Source organism: Opisthocomus hoazin, chromosome 4 (assembly GCF_030867145.1).
Source record: "Opisthocomus hoazin isolate bOpiHoa1 chromosome 4, bOpiHoa1.hap1, whole genome shotgun sequence".
Lineage (NCBI taxonomy): Eukaryota > Metazoa > Chordata > Aves > Opisthocomiformes > Opisthocomidae > Opisthocomus > Opisthocomus hoazin.
Genome location: NC_134417.1, coordinates 42,460,334 through 42,485,921, shown reverse-complemented (window position 1 = coordinate 42,485,921; position 25,588 = coordinate 42,460,334). Strand labels below are relative to the sequence as shown.

Genomic DNA, 25,588 nt, shown 5'->3' with positions numbered 1-25,588 from the left:
TCTGAGGTCTGAGGTGACTTCTCAACAAAGGGAGGCAATTTCACCTCTTTGTACATGCTGTGTTTGATGCTGCTCACCATTCTGAGTTGAAATACTAGCTTGCATGATACTGGAGTGACAGTGTCCCGTTGTCATGTTGTGTCCTCTGTCCGTCCGTCCCTGCCCTGAGTATCTCCTTTGGTGCTGATGTAGCTGACACCTTTTAGCATTTGGTAACTTGCCCCACGCACATCCTGTCACACAGGAGAGAGTGGAGTGAACTGCCAGGGCTACAGCTTGGATGAATTTTTACCTACTTACAGATCTGACATATACCTTCGGCGCTTCCCACTCTGAAGACACTCCAGTATCCCAACGGTGGGAAGCAACCTGTGGACACGTGGCTGTTTTACATGTTCGTTGCGCCTAGTGACTGGGGTAAGGTTTTGAACCGTTTGCTCCCTTCACCCCCTCTGCTCCTCATAGGTGAGTTGCAAGCCGTCTAGTGAAGGCATGAGTGAGTACTGCTGCAATGCCCCCATGCAGCCTGCATCCTCTGCCTCACCTGGGTAGCCTGTCCGGGAGGGAGGGCATGATGTGCCAGGGGAGGTCCTCTGCTTTTCAGTGCATGCTCAAAACAGTTTTGGTAGCCATTGTGGAAAATGAACTTCAGTCCACAGTGGAGGTGGCTGAAAGAAACACTTCAAAACCAAAGAACTGGTCCTTCCCCTGTCGCCAGCTCTAGCACACTAGTGCCATTTGTAGCCTTTCTGCTAATCTTTTTGCTTTTAGATGCAGCTCATAGCACACAGTGTGGGGATATGTTAAGTAATGAAATTAAAAGTAGATGGAGCCCCCCGCGACCATCCCAGGAGCAAGCCACATCAGGAGGTGCATTAAGCAGAGCAGGTTTTGGTGTGCCCGGCTGAATGCCCCTGATCACTTGAGGCGTGCACCAGGAGCCTGCTAATGCAGGCCCTGTCGTGGTTCACTGTTGGCTGCATTCTTCCAGCCCGATTCCAGGCAGCGGTCCCTGGTAAAAGCAGGTGTTTGCTTCTGAGGGGAAAGAGGGATTCCAGGGGTGCCAGGATAATACCTACTAAAGCAAACGTCGTACCCCCCCCCCCCCCCGCCTTCTGTATATTTGTCCGTGTTTGACTGGTACACGAGTTCTTCTACATGCGTTAATTGTGGCAAACTGTCTTTTGTAACCAGGACTTTCTGAAAGCACACAAAGAAAGGAGTGCATTTTTAACGCTGTATTTTAAATCAGAATTGTCTGTCTGCGGGAGTGGGGTTATTTGCATCGCCGTAGACAGAAATGATCACTGTATTTCATAGGACCTCGCTGCTTTGTGCTTATTGACTGTTTATTTTTCATCCGTAGGATCGCTAATTGCAGCTAGTACCAGCCGCTCCTGTCTCCTTTCAGGTTATTGTGGTAGAGGGCATTGTACCAGATGCACGGTTATTCACAGAGCACGCATTTCCAGCAGCTGAATTGCTGGATCTGCTCTCAGTGATCTACGGCAATTACATTTGGCGTTGTACGGCTATAATTTTACTGCATATTAATAGCCACCTAGCGAAGAGGTAAATGCCCTTTTCTCGGCCGGGCGCGGAACGAACGGAACGAACGCGTGTATGTATTCAGCCCAGTAAAACGAGGGTCGGTTTTCAAACGGCGAGCGGAGGTTACGGGGTTGGAAGCATCCCTTTCCCCCTGCCCCGGTGCAGCGCGGCGAGGCTGCCCCGGGGAAACGCCATCCAGGCAGGGCCGGGACGGGGGGACCTGCTGGGGAGGGGGAAGGGCATCATGTGCCCCGTTTTCAGCGGCTCATCCGCTGCCACCCAAAATCTGCGGCGTGGGGTTTGGTTTTTTTTCTTTCTTTCTTTCTTTTAACCCCTTTCAGCAGCTGGGCTGATCAGTGCGGGTGCTGTCAGGTTTCACCAGCAAAACCAGTAATTAAAGCCACCCTCCCCAGCCCTGCCCTAAAGCTGTCCTCCGGAGCCAAGGGCCCATTTCCTTCCGTCTTCTCTTTTTTGGGGGGGTGGGTTGTGGGCGACGGGGAGTGGGTGGGAGCGAACGGCGAGGAATCGGAGGAGACAAACGAGCCTTCTGCTGATTAGCGCTGCTCGGGGGCTTTGTCTCTGTGTCTCTGCTCCTGGCTGACGGGGAGGGCTGGGGGGGCGCGGTGTGGCTGGAGGGGCCGGCGTGCGGGAAGCCACACACCCCGGGACGGACGGACGGACGGACGGACAGACAGTCATCCCTCACCCCGCACGCAGACAGGGAGTGTGCGTGTGCGGGGTGGGCTGAGGGGGGGGGGGCGCGCCATGGCGGCGGAGCCAGCGGCTCCCGCGAGGCGGCCGAGCCGGCGCGGTCGGCAGCGGCGGCGCTGAGCGCGGCGAGCGCGGGGGCAGCCGGCGGGGAGCGGGGCGAAGCGCGCGGCGGAGCGCGCCGCCGCCTGCGGCCTGGGCGCACCACGCTGCGTGGGCGGGGAGAGAGAGAGAGGGGGAGAGGGGGAGAGAGAGAGAGAGAGGAAGGGAGAGGGGAGAGCGGCGGGCAGCGCAGCGCAGTGGGCAGCGCGGCAGATAAAGGACCGAGGAGCCCGGCGAAGGGGGCTCCGGGCAGTCGCCGGGAGAGACGCGGGGAGAGCGGACGGGCGGACCGAGCGGGAGGCGGCCGGCGGGTCGGGCCGGGCCGGGCGGCGGCCACCAGCAGCGCGCCCGGCCGGCAGCGGTGCGCGGAGGATCCCCTCCCGCGGAGGAGGCGGAGGAAGAGACCATGCCTTTGAGGAAGAGAGGCGCCGCGCTGTAACGGCAGCGAAATAAACAAACCGGCCAGCCAAAAATAAACAAACAAACAAAAACCAACCCGGGCCACCGAGACGCTGTGGGGGCAGAGCCCGTTTTCAGGCAAGGTAAAACAAAAACGGGGAGAAAAAACACCCGAAACAAAGCCAAAACCCCAAAAAGCCAAAGCAGGATCTGTAGACCTTTGTGTGGCGTGATGTTCTTTGTTGTTGCCATTTTTTTTCCTCCTCCCCCCCCCCCCCCCCTTTCAGCATGTGTCTTCTGTCATGTCGTTGGAGTTATTCACCCCCATCCCATCCCCCTACCCCCCCCCCCCCCCCCCCCCGCCTCCGTGGTCTTTTAATTTTTGAGGTTAGGGCGGCCGGAGCATGTGGAGCGGAGGGAGAGGGGAAGCAGGAGCTGTGCATGGAGATGGGGCTTCGGTTTGTAACATGCGGTGCGCAATTATTTATAGCGGCTGCAGGATTCCGGCTCGTTAAGATGTGGCATTTACCAGAGGGGGAGGGGGAAAAGAAAGAAAGAAAAATATATATATATCATTCATAGTCTGGTGGGGCAGGATGATACCGGCGCCTCGCTCGGGATGTCGGAGCGGCGGGTTGGAGGCGGTGAGAGCCAGGTAGGGCGCGGAGGGCTCGGCGTGGGCCGCGGGGCCGCCTCGCCCCCGCAGAGGGAGGGAGGGGAGGGGAGGGGAGGGGAGGGCGGCGGCGCCTTCGCAAAGTTTCCGCCGGCCGCTGACACCGGCGCTCGTGGCGGGAGCCGCGGCGGAGGGGCGCCGGGACGGGCCGTGCCGCCTCGCCTGCCCCGGGCCGGAGCGCCGAGGGGCGGCGGGTCGGGCTCGGTCGCGGAGGTGAGGCGGACGGAGCTCGGTCTGCGGGCGGCGGCCGGGCTGAGGGCTGGGGAGGCGAGGGGGGAGCTGCGGGAGGGGATCTGCCTCCTCCCAACGGCCGTTTTAGCTAAAATGCACCAGACTGTAAAAAAAAAAACCGAACAAAAACCAACCCAAAACCCAACTTTTACTCGGAGATCTGAGAACAGCATCGAAAAGCCGCGCTTCGCCGGAGGGAAAGCCTTGCTTGGCGGGCATTGTTCCTCAGGGTGGCGATTTGAGGGTAACGGGTTTACCTGGTGCTTCTAGCATGTCTGTTGTTTGTTTTGTTTTTTTGTTTTTTCACGCAGTGAGGGAGGACCGCAGTCCGGGAGTTACTATTGCTATTACTGTTGCTATTGCTAGGTATCCTGGCAGCCCGTTTTCATCAATAAATAGCTGGCGGTGCTCCGCTCGGTGCGATTCCGCTTGCTCGTGTGCACGTTTCGGCGATCCCTGTGGCGGATCTCACCGAGCCGTGCTCAGCCGGCGCAGCCATTCCGCAGTTTTGTTTCATTGGTGTTGGGTTTTTTTTTTTTTCTTTTTTTTGGCGTTCATTTACCGTTTCAGCCGGCGGGGGGGGCCACGCTCGGTGCTGGGCGCAGGTTTTTTTTCTGCGCGCCTCCGCTCTCCCTCCCGCCTCTGCGCTTTCAGGTGTGCGCGGCTTTGCGGGGGTTCGTCCCGCTGCCGGGTGAGGGGGCAGCAGGAGGCGTGAGGGAGCGGGGCGGGGGTCTGCTGCTCCCCTGTTCGCCTGCTGTTGGTCCCCCGCTCGCCTGCTCCGCCGCCGCGACGAGCGGGGTGCCTGCCCGGGGTGCGTTCGGCTAGATGGCACATGGGGATTTTAGGCAAGTAGAAAGCGATGGAAGCTGAGGGTGATGGGGTTTGGGGGGGGGGGGGGGGAATACTGTAAACTGACCTGCAACTTTTCAGTCGCACATTTTAACTGCACGCTGATTTTTGTTTTAGCAGTCATCGTCACGGATCGAGGCGAGTTTGTGCGCGCAATTAGGCTTGCGAATTGCTAATCTCGCACTGACTTTGCTCCTCAGTTCCCAGCTGGGCATGGTTACCCTGAGAGCTGTGGTATCAGCACTGTCAGAGCATGCTCCGGTGGGGAGATCGGGTGTGTTCTATTTTTAATACTATTTAATGAAGATGCTTCTCGCTCTGCAATGTATGAAGCATAATGGAAGAGCAGAGCGATGATTGGTTATGGATACTGGAAAAGGAAAAATGCAAAGGTAACACCAGAAATCCCTCGAATATTGCTGTTAGGTTAATGAAAGTAAACGCGGCTGTGCAGAAGGGGGATCGATGAGCTGGTTTTAAATTGAACTGTTTTGTGCTAAGATGATTTAAAAAAAAATCTTTTAAAAAAGTTGTATGAAACAAACTAGATGGGAAATGATTTTATGCTGTTGATAAATCTGATTGTATTTAGGTATACTTAAGTTGAAGAATATTCCATTTTCATTCTTTTTAATGTTGAAATGTCTTACAATGGAGTAGCGCTAGGGAACGTTTTAAAAAATTTTTTTTTCCTTGTGCTAACCAGTTTTAATGATTATTTATTTTCTTGTTGGTAGCCTCCTAAAGTGGGAGTTTTCAGTTTTCATTCCTCGCAGTTAAAAGTTAATTCAATTGATATTAAAAATCATTGTTGCATGTAATGCAGAGCGCAAGCAGCTGTAAACCTTTTGTGATATATGTGTGAAGGAAAATACAGGTAACTACAGTGTATGCCGTTACGCAGGATGCGTGTAGATACTTTTGAAAAACTGCCCTGTTCATTTCCGTATATCTGTAGTCAGAAATGCATTTATTAGCTATTTGCAGCAATCCATGCGCTCGGAATCATGTAGAGAAACTTGCCTTGATTAAAGATATCTTCTATAAATCAGCTGCATTTTCTCTCTATTGCCTACAGTTTTATGGGATGGTGGTCTAAGAAAGCAGTACAGCATTACTGAGTACCCTTCCTGCAAAATCCTTTTTCAGGCAGTCGTTTTTCTGCTATATGCTCGTCCTTTTTGCTGCCCCAGGGCTAAGTGTGCAAGTGAGGGTTGCGCTGTATCGTATCCTTAGAGGAAAAAATCATGTAAGGAATGTATAAGAATGATAGCGGACACTTAAGGAGATTTTTAACACAGTTGTAATGATAGATCTCGGAGAGAGAGAAGAACAGCGCAACAGTCACTTTGAAACTTTATGCTGCCGGAGTAAAACTGTTGCCCAAATCATGTCTCTGAGGGTGCTGCTTTTCCTGTGGGCTTTTAGAGGGGTTATTTACATGATTACAGTAAACTGGACTTGGCTTGATAAATCACTGTTATTAAACAGAGTTTCTGGAAATACAGAAAAGAAAATACATAAAAGAAACCTAAGAAGTTTTAAAATCCACTGCGCTCTTGGCTTCCTCCCAGGTTATGATTTTAACAACCAACTTTAAACTTGGAGTGAATGGCGGGTGGGAAGGTGCACTAATTCTAGGATGGCTTGCTTACAGTCTGCCTTTCCTCCTGTAGGCATCACTCTCACTACAGTCAATGGGAGCTTTAAATTTGGAAGTGCATCCAGGGTTTGGTTCAATGTCGGTAGCAGTGCTAAAGAGACACGCAGGGACAAATCTTCAGCAGCTGTAAATTGATGTAGTTCCATTGGTTTTAAGAATGGTATAGATTTACACCAGCTGATGGTATGCCCTTCTGCTTGTAACATACAGGGTCTGTAACTTGCGTTGAGTGGTATTATCAATTTTCATGGTGTTAATTTCAGAGTAGGAAAGTGATTTTGGCAAATCCTTGTTTATAGGGATTACTCACAAAGGAGTGGCTTGATCCGGTGAGTGCTCCCGGCTCAATTTATTTGCTCAGGTGTGAAGAGAGTTTGTAACTTACGTGATTATTTAAAGGAAATGCTATTTGTGTTAAGTAATCTGTTTTCAAAAATATCATTAAAGATTGGCTACTTGAGAAGTAATGTAACTACACTGCAATAAACTTGCAAAATCTGTTTGTCCCCTGCTCATTTGTTTATTAGATTTGAAGTTCTGTGTTAATGTTGTCAGCAGGTAGTAAGTCAAGCAAATGGGTCACTCTTTCTTCCAGAAGATTGAAACACCAAATGGGTCACTCTTTCTTCCAGAAGATTGAAACACTCATCACACACATAATATATGACAAAGACCCTGCACATTACAGTGGAGAGCATTTGATTCTGAAGACTTGAAAGTATTGTGTATGAGTATCTTTGTATCTGCGTGGTAACGTGCATTTCTAGGGCGCGTTCTGTTTTGATGACAAACTGCAATCCAGGTAAGTAGGATTTTCCACGTTTTGAGGCTGGGTAAAAGGAATTGCAGATAAATTATGCAAACCATGTGAGGTCATGCATCTGGTTTTTGACAGCTGTTAAATGACACCAATTCCAATCTTACGCGGGCCATCCCTGGATGATAAGGCTCCCTGATTAATTGCTGGGTTTTGTTTTGTTTTCTTATTTTTCCACTTCATAAATGACATTGTGTCTTTCAGACACGTGTAGATGTAAATAAATATACATGTTTGTAACTATTACAAATACTTCATTTTTATGTAATATTTTAATGATAAAATCTTCTAGCAAGGAAAGACCTTCAGAACAAGTGCAAGGAATGACTCATGTCTGGTCCTGTTTTTTTTTTTTATGAAATATATTAAAGATGCCCATAAATTCAGATAGATGTACTGGTTACTCTTTGTAACAGGATATGTTTTTCTTGAGTTCTTGTTTAAGAAGGAGACTGAAACCCAAATCATAGTAACAGCCACTATAGTTTGTGTGAGTATGCCAGTGTGTGTGCACTCACAATTTATTAGAAAAATGAAAGACATTACATTACAAAACTACAATTCTTTCTGTATTAATTAAGACTCATTTTTTGATCAATAACATCTGTGTTGGGTTCTTGCCAAGTAAGCCCTCCTTTGTCAGTGAAGTTCCAAACCACTTAGTTATAGGTCTTAAGAGCGAAATTGCTTATCGTTTTCTTAGATGGTTGAAAGAACTCCCGTTTTAGACTCCATGTTACCTCATATGGTTGTTTTACAGTAGGTAGACTTAATGCATGGCCAATAACTGTATGTAAGAGTGCTCCTTATATAGAGGTCTTATGTTTTTCCTTAGCTTATCTTAGTTTATAAGAATACATAAATAATCTATATTTATACTTAATGATTGGCATATGCAATCTAAACTTCTGAACGGCATTAATTCTAGGGGAAGAGTATTGGAACTCTGTGCTACCTTTAGGGAAAAAGCCCCAAGCACACACTTTCGTAATATCCTACCACAATTGCCCTTTTCCACCTGTTAATAATGTTGCCAGTATTTATTACTGCTTCCTTTTTCACTGGTGTGGTTTCCAGGCTTTCAGGCAGTCCGTCATCAGTACACTTCTTTACGGCTCCCTGGAAAAAGGAGTTGCGGAACAGGTCTCCTTTCATTCAAATGTATCGATTTTTAATAGTATGGTGAGGTCTTTAAACGATGTTAGATCATTCCAGATTCCTAAATAAGTAATAAGCTGGTATGTGAAAAAGTTACATCAGTATTTTTTTTTCCCCTCTTACACCTAAATTCTCAGTTGCTGAGAGGAAAGAAGTGGATTAAATATGGGGAGAAATACAGAGAAACAAGGAGTAAACAAAATATTTTACAGAAGTTCATAAGGGTTATTTACATGAAGTAATTGCTACTGTGATAAACATGGTGAAAAATACTACTAGACAGCTCACAGATTTTTTTCTCTTAATGTTGAAGAAGCTATGAAGTGTGAGAAAGTGATAATGTTGTACAGCATGACTTAGCTGAAATGCAGAAGGCATAGTTAGGCAGTGACAGCTGGGAATTTGAAATTTATGATCTGGATATCCAGTGACTTTCTGAAGCAGGGGTTTTAGAGTATTTTCTAGTCACTGGCAGTATGTGGAGGCAATAACCACATAAAACCGTTCTCAGGGCGGATGTGTTCACACAGCATATGTTGAAGTATGTAAGGTGAGAAGTGTGTTTTTATGAGTGAAAGAAGATCTTGTTCACAGAGAAACTGGGACACTTTTATGCTTCTTTCTCCAAATTGGATGTCTGCTCTTGATCTTTTCAGGCCAAGAGTCACAGTTAACAAGAAGAGTAGCATGAGAAAGCGAAATCTATGAGAAGTGTTCTTGTAATTTAATGCTTTCTAGTATTTCTCGTTTAGTCTTAGGCAATACTACGATTTATTTATGAGCTGTTTATACAGCATCCCTGTTAAAATTATAGAAGCTTCGTAACATCTTCCTACTGATAAAGCTGCCTTTATTGGATGCCTTCAAGCTTTCGAGTAAATGGAAAGCTTAAATGGCCAGCAGGACAGTGTTAAAAAATAGTCAACAATAAAAAACCCCACACACCTTCCCCCACTGTTAAATAACGTTTTTTTTATTTCTCAAAAATTTTGTTTTCTGTTTGAGATCTGTGCTAAAACATAATAATCGAATGTATATGGATCAACTACTTTCAGGCTTCTGTTTCATCCCAGTTTTTGTGGCCACACAGCAGTGATTTTTACTGGTTTCATAAAATTATCAGAGCTGGTCTTATATTCTAGGAGTTGAATTCTGTCATCAAAAGCATGCCTGAACAGCTAATAGTTTTGTGATTAATTTATCCTGTTGCAGTATTTGTATTTTAATTGCCTTATCAATTGAAGTTTCCCTGTGCCTTCAATACCAAAAACACTTTGTAAATTTTCACTATGTCATTAAATATGGGAGTCGGATTGTGGTGCTTTCTTTCGCAGGGAGTGCATGCATCTTGGTTTTGGTGACTTGCGGAGCTGCTTGTGGTGTAGTGCTTTATTTACTGTGAAGAAAGTTATCACAGTTTGCTCCTGAGCAAAAAAGGGTTGTCAAGGCCTTTTGGTTGAATGTAGCTAGTGTAGGAAAACTGCAGTGATGAGAAGCGTGTTGTAAATGCAATTACATTGTTGTACAGTTAAATGCTCCTTGCTAATTAACATTGAATTCAATGGGAAGTTTTACTGGGGAGCAGACTTTGGTGTTGATGCTCTCGTGTGAAATAGGTACAGCATGATGTACTTCTGGAGAATATGCCTACTTTGTGCTTTTTGGGTGTTTGTGCCATTGTACTTAATTTGTAATGCTTTGCCTTCAGTTGCACAAAAGTAAATAGTAAATTGCAGTAGCTCAGACTAAACTTTAATTTTTTTCCATTTTCAAGTGACATCCATTTCTAGATACATTGCCATTGGCATAACATTTTGAATCCTTTGAATGATCTTGCTTAATGTATTATGAAGTATTTGCCATGGAGTCAGAAATGTTTATGGTGTCATAAAAGCATTAGAAGAAACACATCAAATAAATCGGTCCACTCTGAAGGCTCACTACAGATTTTAATGTGAGCCCGGGAAATGTCTGATAGCTTTATAATTTGTGTATTTTATAAACCATGAAATCTGAAGTGAGGAGGTCTGACTTTCATGCTTTTGGTTTTTGTTCGTTAAGAAAAAAATCAGAGCTTTCTTCACCCAACCAAAAAAAAACCCCAAAAAAACAACAAAAAAAAAACCAGAAAATTGTGAAAATAGATCTAAAAGGAAAGCATAATGAGTAACTTAAGGCATCTTAAAGTGCTGTTTTTTGTGATACATACTACCATGAAGAAAATGATAACAAAAGCATTTTTGATTCAGATACGATTTTTGGGGAAGCTTTAATTCATAGAAAACAAGTCTAAATTGGAAAATGCATTGTATTTACCAGCTTTATGTATCTCAATAGGCTTTTCCACAATGCTATAGCAATCTGTTCTGCATCTGAGCAGCAAAGTGGAGTGTTCTCTAGTGACAACAAATGTCGCAGGTAGCGTAAGAATCCTGTTAAAATACTGAAGATAATTATTACTGATGGATAATGTAACTTTTGTTTAATCTGTGTGTTGATGAAAGTGACAGCAGTTGAAAGAAGTCCTTGAATGACCTGTTTCTTGAAGTGACCATCTCAAAATCAGAGGCTGAGACAAGGGAGCAGTGGGGTAAGGGGTGTGATGGAAGATTAGCGGCAGTAGTACTGCTTGTTATGTGGAGTTGGGTTATGGGGCATCAGAATTAGGAGGACAGCAAAGGAGAGGAGGACTTTCAGGAGACGTTCCCTGAAGGTGAAGTAATTTGAGTTGTGGATCACCCAGAGAAAATATATAGATGTTTAGCCTTTTTTCGATATAATTTATTTTCTGATTTAAAAATAACAATAAATATAATAATTATAAAATCTGTATATGTGCAATGTGTGTTTGCATGGAGGATCAGGACAAAGCGAGTACTCCATTGCAATTGCACTTGATCTCCACAAATGTGAGGTTGTAGGAACTGTAAATGATCTATGTCTTCTGAATTTTGCTGTTGCTGAATTGCTCGTCTCTGCCACCTACCTGGCAGAACAGAAAGGAAGAGAACTAAATTGTTGCCAAGGTCCGAGGGCAGCTACAGAGCATCATGCACTAGGATGATGCTTCTTAGCCTGGCTTAAAGGCTGGTGGGTGAGCCCTGGGGAGGCATGCAAGATCGTAGGCTCTGTAGTACGTAGCCAGTTCTTCTATGAGAATAAATTGGTTCCTGTCTGGGTAACTGTTGTCTCAGGATGCCAGTAACCTCATAAATTAAGTATTTACTGAGATAGCATGATGTGCTCTGTGACCATGTAAATTCACACTTTTCTGTAAAGGCCTTTGTATTAATGGAGGAGGATTGGTAGAAAAGAGCAGACTGGGACACAAATCTTGGTGCAGTATTTTGGCTGCCTGTGGTTATGCTGCCAGTAACCATATAGCCATAGTCGTGGGGCTGTGGTTTCTGCAGACACCCTGTCCACTCATTCTGTCATCATGATCGTTTCCGCAATGCGGGAGGAAGATGCGGCAGGCACCTACCTCTTTCAAAGCCCAGATATTTCTTTGATGTGTTTGTTACTCCTCAGGGTTTTTTTCAGGAAGGAGAACGGAGAACATAATTTGTACTCACGAAGGCTAATTATAATTTTTCCTGTACAGATAATTTCTTAGAGAGCTGTATGTTCAAAGAATTGCTGCTAACTCTTTCCTACGTTATAGTTATGTTCAATGTCCAGGCAATGAAAATCAAAATGTGGATTCTTTTGACACCTGTTCCTGTTTGTGTTTAATAACATACACTTGTGTCACGTCTTTATTGATGTTGTCAGGCACTTCAAAGCCATCTGTAATAAAACTGTATCCGTATAAGAGTGTGTTAGAAAACAAGACAGTAAAATATCTGCACTTCTTAACAAAATACTTTATCGATTAAGCAGCATAATTTCTGTATGTGGAAAAACGAAATCAGTTCTGATTACTTCAGTACTTTGACAGCAACTGCAGTAAAACCTGATTCTTTGACTTGCCTAAAGAATGACAGCAGACTGAGCAATTCAGTTGTGTATTACAAGCGAATTCTATGGCACAGGACTGCGTTTGCGTTGACTCAGGGTCGTAACAAAGGAGGAGCGTAAGTGACCCAAGTACTTCTGATCCATAGTTAAGCGTTGCCCTGGAATGTATCGTTTATTACTTGTACTCGACAGTTGGAATGAGGCTGGCGGATGACGGTGTAACATACCAGTGCTCCTCAAAACATAAGCTGCATATACAAGTGATTTCAATGTCTAGTCACTGCCAGACAGATGATTTTAACAAGAGAATTCAGAGGCTCCACTTTTGACCTCTGGTGTATTTTTGGGCCAGAAACTTGAGGTGCTATTGTTATTAAGCATTGTAAAGTTGGAAAATGGAGATAATTTCAAGTAGCCTTACAACTTCAGCAGAGAAAATAAAAAAATATAGCTAATGTTGCATTCTTCTGGCAACAGCAGAGTGTGTGAAGTAAAGCACACTGAAGTTAGAGACTTACTGTGTGTTTAGGTGTAACATACGAATGAGGGATCTTTAAAACCAGTCCATAGCCCTGACTTAAAGATAGCTGGAAGCGCAGGAGGTTAAGTATTAGAGGAATTCACTGCAGTCTTAATGCAAACTCTTTTCTTGTTTTCTTGATGTATGCATTTCAAGCAGTCTGTTGCATTTGTGTCTCTGCATCTTTCGTGGCTGCTTCCACGCATGCATCAGTTGTCTCTGTTGTGCTCCTTACATCATCTGACCATTCTTCGTGGTCTCCATGGGCTTTTGCTTTTGCAAGTTGTGCCCCTTGTGTGAACTTTCCTTTGTTAAACTGACCCTTCTGACTTTTCTTGTTTTTTCATCATTTGCTCACGTTTTCCAGCTTTTGTTTCTCGCCTCCATCTACATCAGTTGCTTGCCCGTGCTTGAAATGGCTGAAAACTTTATTTGTTCATCATATAGTAGTGCACATCTAGAAATAACATAATTCTGTAGATATTTGGACAGTTAGTTTATAATAAAGCATGTTATATGAAGTGTATTATCATCATTCAAAATATGCCAGTCCCAGATTGTTTGGACTTTGTTTTGGTATGCCTTTAAGGAGTCCCAAAACAGCTCTGATTGCATCTGTGAAACAAAAGGTTTTGTGGTGGAATCTAGAAGACCTTGTTCTTCTGAACAACGTCGTGTATACAGTTCATATCGGTGTACCCGGGTTGCGTTGGGGCCTCCGTTCAAATTCAGTAGCTACATAGAATCATGTGCAGGTTTGATGCTCCTGGAAAATGTTGTATCCTGAACTCTTTGTCTATTTAAGTAGATTTTTTTTTTTCTTGTATTAGTAATATTTTCAATAAATTTCATGTTTATCAGTCGCTTGGAAAACAAAGCATAATGGAAATGACACAAAATTAAATGCCTTTGACAGTGTGTTTGTTGTCAAAGACTTTTCACGTGTTGGCGCTCTGACCTTTCAGATGGGCTGCTGTCTGTGATTTGAGCAGGAGGTCCCAACAGCTAGCTTAGCTTCTACAGCATTACCTTACATGCAGTATATGATATTACTGTGTTGTGCAATGAAAAGACGAAAAATGGATTGAGTTCTTACATGGAGAGTTATTTCATATTTCATGTCTGTATACTTGTTGAATAAGCTTGGAAGCTGCACCAAAAGCTGAAGGTTATGTATTCTTCTCATATCTTTGATTGTAATGATTTTGGAACTGCAGATCCTGGTCAAAAGTGGGGAGACTGATTGTAAAGGTAGTTACTGAAACATCTAGTTGTTTACATCTGAGGACCAGTACTAAATACATAATCCATTTTTGTGAAATGCGTATGTGGAAGGTCCTTGTAAAGACAGGGAATTAAAGGAACTGTTGGCTGAATTTTCTCACAGAAGTGGAAGACCTGCTGTGTTTGAAGGAGCATGGTTTGCTGCCATCATCTGAAAGTTGAAATTTATTTTTCTTGGAAATCTTGATTTTTTTTTTTTCTACATTTTTGTTAATTTTTTTTTTACCTCTCATCATTTGTTCTTGCTGAGATATAGCAGGGGAAACGCCTGTCTTCAGCTGCCAATTGCGGCTTTAATTCAGTTATTTGTTTTTCAGAAATCTGATTGTCATTAGTGCCTAGTTCACTAATTGCCTGCTGTAGTCTGTCAGTTTATTATGAAAGTAACATTCTGAGTATTCTGAAACTTAATAAAGAAATGATGGCAGCAGTCTGAACAGATGATGTATAGTAGTTATGAACTGACTTTTTTTTATGGGTTAATCTTCAGACTGATAGTCAGCTCAGTTGTCTCTCAAGCAGCATTGAATTGAAAACATCTCTCACCAGTTAAGACAAAATGCTGTGTTGTGTGGAGTCATCCCATGTTTTGGAGGGATGTCATGCTAACAAGTCATTTATTCCACAGATGATGGTGCCAGTACTCTTCTTAATGTAGTCAGTGATAATTGAATTCTTGAGTTCACTTGTTTGCTAAGGAGATGATTTGTGATTTTTAAAAGCATGTGTGTAAATGTCTGGAGTAGCACAGACTTGGAAGGTGGTGAGATGGTCTTGTTTTTTCATGTAGCCTAGGTTTAAGTTGACTGAAAGAAAGCATTTATGGACTTAATTCTCTCGTCTTAACTCTTGCAAATAACGGCATGAAAACGTTAGTCCGTATAACCCTATTGCTGTAACTCAGAGAAATATGCAACTGGATTCTGTTTCTGCAGCAGGAAGCTGATATGGCTAGAGGATCCTTCCAAAATGTTCATCCACGTATTTTGTGGTCTCCTAAGTTTCAGATACAACATTTGTATTTCTGAGCAAAGCTAAGCTGGGATGCTTCCAAAATGACTGTACTACCGGTCTGCTGCTAAACTGCCTTTTCGATGCAGTGGATAAGAGAGCAACTGGATTGCATTTGAAAGATAGGCAAAACACTGGTTTTCAGCTTTCTGCTAAATTCAGACATTGGAACAAGTGAAATCCTGTTATATGTTAAGGGAAGCTGGCATAAAAGTAACATTGCTTTATGTTCTTTAGCCCACCACAGTGACTGTAGATGCAGAATGCAGGCTTGACAATCCTCACTCTTGTGCCCACTGTTGTCAGCTAAACGAAAAGGACCTTTATGGTTGCTTTTTTTTTTTTTTTTCTGGCATTCCAGTAAAGACAGGATTTGGGGGGGGGGGGTGAACAGCCAAGCAAAAACACCCCCCAAGCTTAAGATGAGGAGAATGACACTGGGCCGATACCGTTACTGTGAATGAGATTACATGGCACTGTAGGAGAGCTGCTTCCTCTGATGCCTAGCTGTGTAGTGTATGTGTGCGGAAAAAGTCCAGCAGTGGTAAAGGGCCAGCGGAGACCTGTTCCGCTGTGCGATACACAGGCTGTAGGTGATGGATGCGATAGTCATAAAATGCCTGTTTACTTCAGGAAACAAAAGTAGACCCTTCTATAAATTAGCTAACTAGTGTGCCAAGAGAGAGGATGCGTTCGCTCAGTCACTAGCAACAAATCAGGGCTACTGCCTTTTTAAAGAGTATTTTGTGGTACAGGTAGTGAAATACGCTTACAGTTTGTTTTTTTTTTTCAGGAAAGAGACAGATTTTCATTACTTCCCAATGCCTGTCTGAGGTTATTTGGGTAATTTTGGGGTTATTCTTTTCCAGTGAAGGCTTCTAAAAATACTTATGTCTTTAAAAACGGGCCTTTCTGACAGTGGGATTAGCTACAAATTCAAATGCTACAGATAGTGTCAGTTCGCGAACTGCGTGCCATACCAATATCCTCACAAAAAAATCCTTTCTGAAAAAATGTGTTTTCCAAAAAGCAAAGACAGGTAAATGAGCATGTTGTGAGCGTGTAGCATGAAACAGTTTCAAGAGGTGAATGGTCTACTGTGAGACAGTAACTCAGAGGAAGGTATTAGAGCACTAGAAATCCCTATTGTTCAATTTTTATTTTTATTTTTTTCTACCAAACATTCTCCAGCACTGAATTTCCCTTCCTCATGCTGGCCTTTAAGAAGTGTAGATGTCCCCCGGGAAGGAGAATAGGCAGCCAGCCATCTCTCATCAGTGTGAAACTTTTGAACAGATGAATTTGGGGAGTGAATAGAGGAAGAAGACAAAACGAAGGAATTGTTTTTATACAAAAAATGCACTTCCAGCATCATTTGCACTCCCCAATGAGAAGTAAACTGTCCAACCATTAACTGTGGCGATCCAAAGTACATCTGTACTGTGTGTTGGCGGCTGTACTGTGTGGTAAACAGTGAGGATAAAAACCATGGTATAAATGAATATTCCCAGCAAGGCTTCAGAAGTCACCCCTGGCGCTTTTCAACTGGAAGAACGAAAGCAGCATTGAAGTGAAATTGAGCTGATTGTCCTTAATGATTGCCTTGTTCGGTTTGTATTGGTACTCTGTGGTGTACTTCAGTGGGTGTGTAGCTGATGTACTCAAGCCTCAAGATACCCCAGAGAAATACTCCTCCTGTGTAAGTGAAATATGACAAGATGGTTTGAAAAGTGTAGGCACTGCTAATTGGACTAGTAGAAGAAATATGAAGAGTAACAGTCCACTTTCAGTGCTGCATTTGTTGTAAATAACTAATATGACATCACTTCGGTATCTAGATGCTGACATGACTGCGTGTTTTTCCCCGTGTTTATTGTCACTGTAATGATGCAGGTTTGCATGCTGCTTATTTCTTAGTTCATTTCTCTTAAGAAATGAATCTGAACCATTATTTTAAATTACTTGTAAGTGCTATTTCAGTCCAATTAATTTATAACAAAATGGATCCTGTAGGCAGAATTTTGCATCAATAGAAGCATTTCTCTCGCTCTTTCACTTTCTCGCTCTTTCACTTTCCTACCTAGTATCTTGTAGTTCCTAAAACAGTTTGATCCAGAAGCTCTCTAGTTAATTGTCATGTGCTTCAAGAGGTCATACAAAAGAAACATGGAAGGTTTTTCCAGATTATTGTTAAAAATGCTGAACAACTAGGTTTCTTGTTACGTGCCCTATATCTTCGTGTATAGACAACTTTTTGGAAATATGCTTACAGTTTTGTTTCTGTGTCCTTTTTGTACACACATGTTCATTGCTTGCCACAAAAGTGTCTGGGTTTGAAGGGGGCACTGAAGAATGGAAGATGCTGAAGAGTGAGGGCCACATAGCTGGGGAAAGGGATGCTGGTTACCCTTCTAGCTCTTGTTTTGACCAGCTTCATTACTCATTTAACCTCTGTATTTCTCAGTGTCCTCCTCTGGAAGGAAATAGTAATTTTTTGTACTTATGTTCTCTGAATGTGTTTTTTCTCCTTAATTACAGATTGTGGTATTTTAGAATCTTTTATAATGAAGAGGCGCTACAGGAGTGTACATTTAGCCTCTGTTGTGGTAATATTGGTAGATACAATGAAGTTATCGTACCTTCACAAGTTAACTCTGTCAGAGTTACTATTTGTGTGTCATCATATCCACAGCAAATATGAAGACATTCGGTTTCCTGTTGCTGCTGTTATTCTCTGCTGTCAGTGTTGGTTATTACGGCCTCTGTTTAGTGATTCTTTTCCAGACAAATCATGCAATAACGTGTTTCTGGTAGTTCTAGCAGGTGATAATGTTGAAGAATTTGAACAAGTACAAGATAAACAGAGTTTGAAAATAAAGTCACCATATATTAAAAAAAAAAAAGTCACAGCAATATTAAAATTTAAGAGTTTCAGTAGCTGAGGCAAAGCTTGAAAGAATTGATAGGTTTCTTTCAGCTGGTTTATTTTATATTCTAAGTCTAGAAATATGTGCTTATGTATCGCCTGTAGTCAAAAGTTAGCACTTGCCAGGATAGTTTTTCAAACTGTTTGTTTTTTAAACCTGAAGATATGTGAAAGTAGAAAGAATACATCCACAAATACCAGCTTTAAGTGTTGCACACAGTTTTCGCTTAAATAGCTAGATTTTTATTTTGCAGGTCAAAATTTAATAGACAAAACATTTTGACGGGGAAGATTTTGAAAAAATTAGACTTGACCTGTTTTGTTATAGGCATGTGAATTCTCCTCTTGTGCTTTTATCTTCACTTTCAGTGGAGTGTTTATAAAAGGTCATCCCCTTTAATAAACAATAATTATTTCTAATTCCTTGTGCTCTATTCAGTGTTTCAAAAATACTAGTTTTCCTGATACAGCTGCAATTCCAAAATAATTACTATTTGAAATGAATCCTTTGTGTTTTATTGTTAGAATGTAAATATTTTTCTAAACAGCTTTTCAAGTGTATCATGAAAATGTATGATATTGTAATGATTGTGTAGGTGTACATAAGAATTTAATGACCTTTTACTCTCTCTTTGGACTTCAACTTTTATCTTGAGACTCTGTGTTAGAATCTGTTCTTTCTCACTTGACAGTTTTTTTTTCTGGAGGCTGGCATACAGAAGTGACTTAAAACCAGACATTGTCTGGTTTGCTGGGCTCTGTATGTATGAGAGGTCCTGGCTCTTACCTTTAAGGCTTCCACTGACTTCTGTGGCATCATAGTTTCGCGCTTGGATGTGGCCTGGACTTCACTGGTTTGTGTACCAAGACGACCAGTTCTCAGTGTCACTGGCTTGTACGTGTAGGTGCTGCTTAAATTGGATAAAAATATAATTTTACTTTCTTATTAAAGCACTTAATAGTTCTCATATAACTACTCCATGCTGTTAATTTTAGGCTATTTTTACAGTATTTTTAGTGCTATTGTAGGCTCATTTTGAGGACTAATATTGACTGCTGTGCAGCAGGTAACTTCCATTGTGCATCCCCTGTTTCTGTGCTTATCCGAGGAGGTACCAGCTATTGATGAGTGGCTGGGACAAGTATGTTAATTGCTTTTCCAGTTTTGTTTTCAACATCAAAAAAAAGGGTTTCATTTAAAACAGGAGTTATCCTTTTTCTTTTCCAGTTGCCCTGGAGCATTGTGCCTTTCTTGGTCTCCCAAGTTTTTGGTTACTGCAGGAAATATTACAGTTTTCTGCTTGCTGCAGCTAGCTCCAGCCAACACTTGTTTCTCTGCCCTTGAGTTCCTTTGAATTTTCTGAAATTTCTGATATCGTGAGATTACCCATTTCCCACACCTCTGTGAACCAGGGAATACCCCTATGCCTGTTCCGTCTTCCCTGCCTGTACAAGAGCAGCTTCTCTGTTATAGATAGTTCTTTGTTTGCTTCTTTGTAGTTTCTTGTATAGTCAGAAATGTGTAATGCATTTTAAATTTTGCAAAAAAACAGATGACTAGAGGCATAAAGTCCAAAGCCAGATTTGGTAATAAGCCTGTAGCAGCAGTAAAACATTAATGTATTTATCATTAATTTGCTCTTTGAAAGGCAAGATTGCCTGATAAAACCTTTTGTATCAGCCAGTAGAGCTGGAAGACAATGTTTTCCTACTATGGTGAAGTATGGATCGCGTTACAGGCTGTTGTGCTGGTTTTCTGATTGTCTGATGAGAATGTATATCCATTGTCTGAGCAATTAGAAGTACCCTTACATTCAGTAAATTTATACACAGAGTATGTCAGAAGCATAAGTTGTCTTCTGTGTGTGTCACTATTTAGTCTGCATGCGTGTTTCTTTAGGATGTAATGCTACAAAAAAATTAGGTCTGATCTACTAAAACAGGTGTGAAGGTCTTAGTGTTAAATTACGTGTGTGTGTCTGATTACAGGATGTCACTACCCATTTGTCCTTCGTAGAATGATACTCCGCTGACATTAGCTTCCACAGAACCGCGTGAAAATAGATATGACTGCAGTTATTGTTCAGTGACTTGTTTTGCCTTGTTTCACTTGTGCCCAGATTTCTTGTATGTATACACCTGTATGTGCATATAATGCTCAGCTGTACTTGCACTGCAACTGAATTTTTGCATTCACTGTGTTTATGACCAGTAGAATATAGGTAAGATAGAAGGAAGGAGTAAAAATGTTTAGGTTAAATTTAACCAGGTAAACTAATGGCATTTCTGGTTCTTGAAAATCGCATGTACGCACCAGTTACATACCTGCATAATACAGTGTTTGGCAAAAAACAAAAAGGCAACCCACCCCAGAAAATCAGTATTGTAATAACATTTTTCATTAAAGAAACAAAGGGCCCTAGTCAGGTTCTTTTGTTTCTGAATTTTCTAAGGATAGTCAAAGGCTCTGAAGTATCACATAAATACTCAGTGGTTTTGCTAAACTGGGAGAGTAAGAAGTGTCCACAAACATGCGTTTCAGGAGGGAAAGAGGTCCATAAGTTTTATGGTACATCCTTGAGATCAGACTTCCCCAAGAGACAGTCCATAGACGAAAAGCAAATTGACTTCCTTCAGTTCCTATAGAATCTCCTAAAGGACCAAGAAAACAAAGATGTGGTAGTTGTAAGGCTTTTTTTGCCATCCCCAATTCACATCTGTAACCAATAATCTATAATATAGGAGCAAACCCAGAAACAATGAAAGAAGGTTCCAACCTGAGATACTCTCCTGGGAGGTAATTTTGAGTTTGGAACATGCTCAGAGAAGTGCTTGGCAGAGGAACTAAAGACCACTGAAAGAAGTTTTATGTTGTGTCTCTTGAAACAGAAATAAATTTAATGTACTTAAATTATCCCTTCAGACCCCAGGCTTCTTGGACTGATACAAATATTTAACATGCTAAGTCAACAAGCCTTTTTCATAGTGATTATAAAAACTGAAGAAGTGTACGTAAAAGAAAACTGGAGACATTTTTAGTTTCAGAGAATTTGAAAAAGTTGTTTAAATGCTTTGTCATATTTTGGTTAGTTTTGTCAGGTCGCTCATGCAAACTGTTTAATGTTTGGACTTAAATGAGAGGAGTTTTGATTTCAGTAGAATAAGTATTTTCAGTATAGAAGAAGGTAAACCGATCTTGAGGCCCCCAATAATACATGGGTGGAATTATAGTCAGCAGCCACACAGGACTGTGGTGCGGGAGCGTTGGAACAGTAGCTTTGCCAATCACAACTTCAGCTGAAATACTACTAATTCTGCTGTGGCGAGGACTCAGTGCAGTCTGATATTTGAATCAATTGTTACAAGATATTAAATGTTCGCATATTGAGAAAATTACTTCCACTGAAATTGAAACAGGTTTCTCATATTGCGTTTGAACCTGTGGCAACCCAAATAAAGTGGCTACCCAGAAGTTAAACACTTGAGAGATCTTTCTTACAGTACAGAGAATAATAATAAGGCATCTGATAATGAATGGAAGGGAAAGAATATCCTCTAGAGGAGGTCTTCTAGCAGTGTGTGCACTACCAGCAGTATGCAAGCCGTCTTGTAATGCTCTGTTAATGATTGCTGGGCAGCCAAGTGTTTTGCCCTTTTCCAGGGAGTAGCCTATTAGTTGTTACGATGCCAGTGGTGGTACCCCCAAAAAATAGGGGAACTGCCTCTCTCAGTTACCCCTGCATGAGACTTCATGCTTCAGAAGTTTTTGTATTGAGAAGCCCTTGAGGAGGAGTCTTACAAATTGTTTTGAAAAACTGATTCTAGCCTCCCTAATTGAATATCTGTAAGAGTTATATTTTCCATTTTTGCCTAGAGTTTACAGCCAATATCAAAGTCTTATTAAACTCTTCCATTTTTAGTTCCACACACTGAAAAAATGGTCCTTTGCATTGAACAGGCATAGGTGGGAGGCAGATGCAGAAATAGAGGCAGACATCCATGTTCATGCAGCCAAACAGAGCATTGGAGGCAGATGCATTTGTAGCATGTTTTTTTTTTTCATAAAGTCAAGTCACAGTCTTCCTTAACAGTGAGTGGGAAAGCATTTGCCAATGAATGTGTCATCAAATTTGCACCTTTATTATGATATTGGTGAACCTAAAATTAGTTAATTGATTTGTGGAAAGTTACAGGAGTAAGAACACATTTGAAAGTCATTTTACTTTCAGTTTTCTTTCCTGGTTTGTTTTATAATACTGCGCAGTATTCTTGTCAATAATCTTGGTTCTGTATGTCATAAGATTACAGGAGTATTTTTATGCAGCCATGTAAGTTGCAAACTAACGTATGCCATTTATGCGTGTGCAACGTACTGAAATGTCAGATACTTTATTTCTTAGGCTATCTTAAGTATGAAAATGAATATATGTCAGAGCTTCCAGAATGCCAATATTTTTGTCACTGTAGCCAGAACATGAGAGATGCAGCATTTTTGGGCAGAAGACAAGATAGCCAAGAATCAGGCTAGTCCTTAAAAGCATAAAAACTTCTTATGGCGACATTCTGGTCTCACCAGCTTCAAGGAGCATGGATCAGAATTGCACGTGGTAAAATATTTACAAATGCTGGGACTACTTCTTCACTGCTGGTTTTAAAACCATCATTTAAAATAGCCATCATTGCTGCTGTTCTGCTATGGCTGTCCTTTCTTTGGTTTTATAGAATTGATGACAAACCACTTGCAGTGAAAGAAGCATGATTCTCTAAATTGTTGTGGATAGGTCGGTAAATGTTTTGGGACATGTTGGTTTTTTAAAGGTAGAAGTTTTATTGGCCAAAGCAAGCATGTTTGAGAGAGGTGTTGGTTTTGGTAGACTAGGTAGACTAGTGTGACTAGAACAGGTTTCATTTAGTTGGCACTCCAACGAGTCCTGCCTAGTTGTTTCTTTCTGAGTAATCAAGCAACCAGTATGGATGCTGGAGGTTGGTTAGTCTGTTGCAGTATTTTTCTGCTCTCAGCACCTTGGTATTTTGATTTTGTGATGTCTAAATGTTTCCCAGAACAAAGGTTTCGAGAAAGGAGAAAGACCCTTTGCTGAACCAGACAGTTGAAATTTGGGCAGCTCTATCAGATGCTATCTTTTAGGAGACTGTTAATCTTTCGAATACTAACCTTTGGTTGAATAACAAAAAATGCAACATTAGGCATAGATTGACATGTCAGCAATTACATTTGGCAACCTTTGCACCTGTCTTTGGCTACAGTCATATACGAAAATAAAGATGAGACCTTTTATTGTTAGCTCTCCAGTTAGACTGGAGGCAGGCTAAAACCTGTCTGGTTTTAAGATGGTAATGGTGCGGATAAGGATTGGGAAAAGTCAGATGAAGAAAGAAAATGAAAAAGAGCAGTAAACTCCCTCTCTACTCCTTGTTCTTGAAGACATATCTGAAAAAAAATCAGGTCTTTCTTAGCCTTTTGTCGCTCTGAAATTGGAAGTTTCAGGATGCAATAGTGTGTTCAAGTTTTTTTTGTGGGAGAAGACAGACAAGGGAACACTCTTCTAGTGGCCAGAACTTTCCTCTCTTTAATTGGGGTGTGTGTGTACATGGGTGGAACACCAAGGTTGGGGTAAGAACTGGAAAAATTAAATATAAAGGAAAAGCCCTTTGAGCAAAAGATAGTGGGGTTTTTGGGGGGTTATTTGTTTTTTGGTGTGGTGTATTTTTTTTTTTTTTTTGAGAATGATTGCCCAAGCTAGAAATAACTATTAGTGTTCAGAATTGTTGTAGTGATACTGAAGAGTTGGTCAGGTCCCACTGGTTTAACTATTGTGCAGTCTCATAGGCTTTGTCTGTACTGAGAAGATGAAAAGGGGATGGGAAAGTAAGAAACATGCAAACTGAATAAACAACATATACAGCAAATGTTGTAAGAGTTACAGGATGATGTCTTTTCACATGGCTCATGAGGATGGATTAGGCCGTAGACCTTGTGTCTGTCTGCTGGTGGTAAGGAAAGAGGAAACATTGCTTCCCTTTAGATTGAGTTCCTCTGTCTTCAGAACTCATTGTCACTTAGTATGATTTTTGGTGCCATATTATTCTAGACCGAAGAATTTCCCTTTGGCCAAAGAAGATCTTGCTATGACCTGTTAATGGAAAATGTAAGATCTTTAAGTCAACTGAGACACACAGGTCTTGTCTTGGCTGGCTGCATCGTACCTGGGAAACATGATAAAGGGGATCTGTGTTGGTGTTAATGCGCATTGGACTTGCTGTGGCAAAGCAGTACATGAAAAGGATAGTGGATTTGCCTGCATGGTGTTTTAAAGGTGTATTAATGTAAGTACTGGTTTCCTAATACTTGGTGCACTTAGCTCTTTTGAAATACCAAGTTCACCATGGACTAAAAGAATTAGAACATACAGAAGTGGTAATATTCCTACTCCTTTTTCTTGCCCTGTTTCCCTGTATCTTTTCCTTTTTTTTCCTCACTTTTTTTGAAAGAAACAAGGAGATTAAGTACCAAAACTCCATTAGTACAACATTGCAGTGGAGATTGAAATTGTCAGGATGGCTGCCTATGGCTCCTGCAACAGTCACAATCAGGCTAAATTTCACGTATGTGTTAAGACATAAAACATGGAATACAGCAATACACAATATTCATTAGAACACATTATGCATGCGGTGGGAGCCATCACTTTGCAAATCTTGCCTTCTGTGTTTCTGAAATATTTTTTATCTATTAATTGTATTAAATTATGTATTAATGTATTTTTTTTCTTTTTGCATGTAAAATTTTTTCTGTGTCCACTGGGGATAAAAATCATGTCATGAATGCCATCTTGGTATCCCTGTGAACTCTGCGTAGCAACCAGTCCTTCTCCTTCATTTAATGTTTTCACAGTGAAAACTGATACAAAAAGAAATAAATCATGCAGTGAAATGAGAAGTGTAAAACAGTGAACTCCCATTACAGCCTCATTTTATCTCAGTAAGTTCCAAATGATCTCTGATAAATGTTTTTAGACAAACAGATTGAAATACTACTTACAGACACAGGTAAAGGGATACTTAAACTACACTTCTATTCTGCTGACTGGTAAGTGTCATATCACTTTGCAATCTAGCCAGCCTTTGGCTCTTGTACTGCTGTACAATTAACAGGTCCCGTGCCAGGGCTACACCATGTAGATGTCAGTGGGTTACTAAAACCCTGAACTGGGAGGATGTAAACTCGCAGTGATTGCTGAATCTAACATCACCAAGCTGCCGTGGCAGCATAGCAACCCTCGGTCTGTCCTCTAGCCCGGTGGTGGTACTCGTGGGCTGTTGTCATCTCCTTCTAGCCTACTTTGAGTCTCATCCGTTCTTTATCCTGTTCGATTTGGGTCTTATATTTGAATGGAGTTGAAATACAGAAATACTATTTAGTTTTATTATGATAAGAAGCTGGAATTTTTGTAGGGTCTGTGATATTTTGGTGTCTGACTTTCCTTGGATGTTAATGAATATTTAAGAGTCTTTATTGCCCTACATTTTGAGAAACTGCAGTTTGATATTGATTAACAGAATGCTGATAGGACTTGTACAGTTTTAATACAGATTTTGTTTTGTACCTAAACATACTTATCACATTCTTGTCTCGTATTGACTGGTGGACTTGTTTCCTGTATTATGGTAACGCCAAGCTGCTGCTGTCAAAATTTAGTGTGGAGGATACTGGATAA

At 41.8% G+C, this 25,588-nt stretch overlaps 1 protein-coding gene across 19 annotated transcripts in view; it reads left to right on the top strand.

The window, feature by feature from the left end:
- The window catches only part of ARPP21 (cAMP regulated phosphoprotein 21), a 255,713-nt gene that overhangs the window by 112,734 nt on the left and 117,391 nt on the right, over nt 1-25,588 (top strand). For 6 of the 19 annotated variants that reach the window (XM_075418779.1, XM_075418786.1, XM_075418783.1 and 3 more), the window contains exon 1: nt 2,533-2,903. The exons of 2 other annotated variants lie outside the window; for them this stretch is intronic. The gene's annotated coding sequence lies outside the window, so the exon portion shown is untranslated. Of the gene's footprint in view, nt 1-302; nt 418-2,532; nt 2,904-3,209; nt 3,233-3,324; nt 3,416-3,556; nt 3,647-3,828; nt 3,909-4,333; nt 4,510-4,618; nt 4,906-25,588 lie in introns of those variants that run through there. 11 more of the 19 variants (XM_075418789.1, XM_075418787.1, XM_075418785.1 and 8 more) reach the window with 8 other exon arrangements.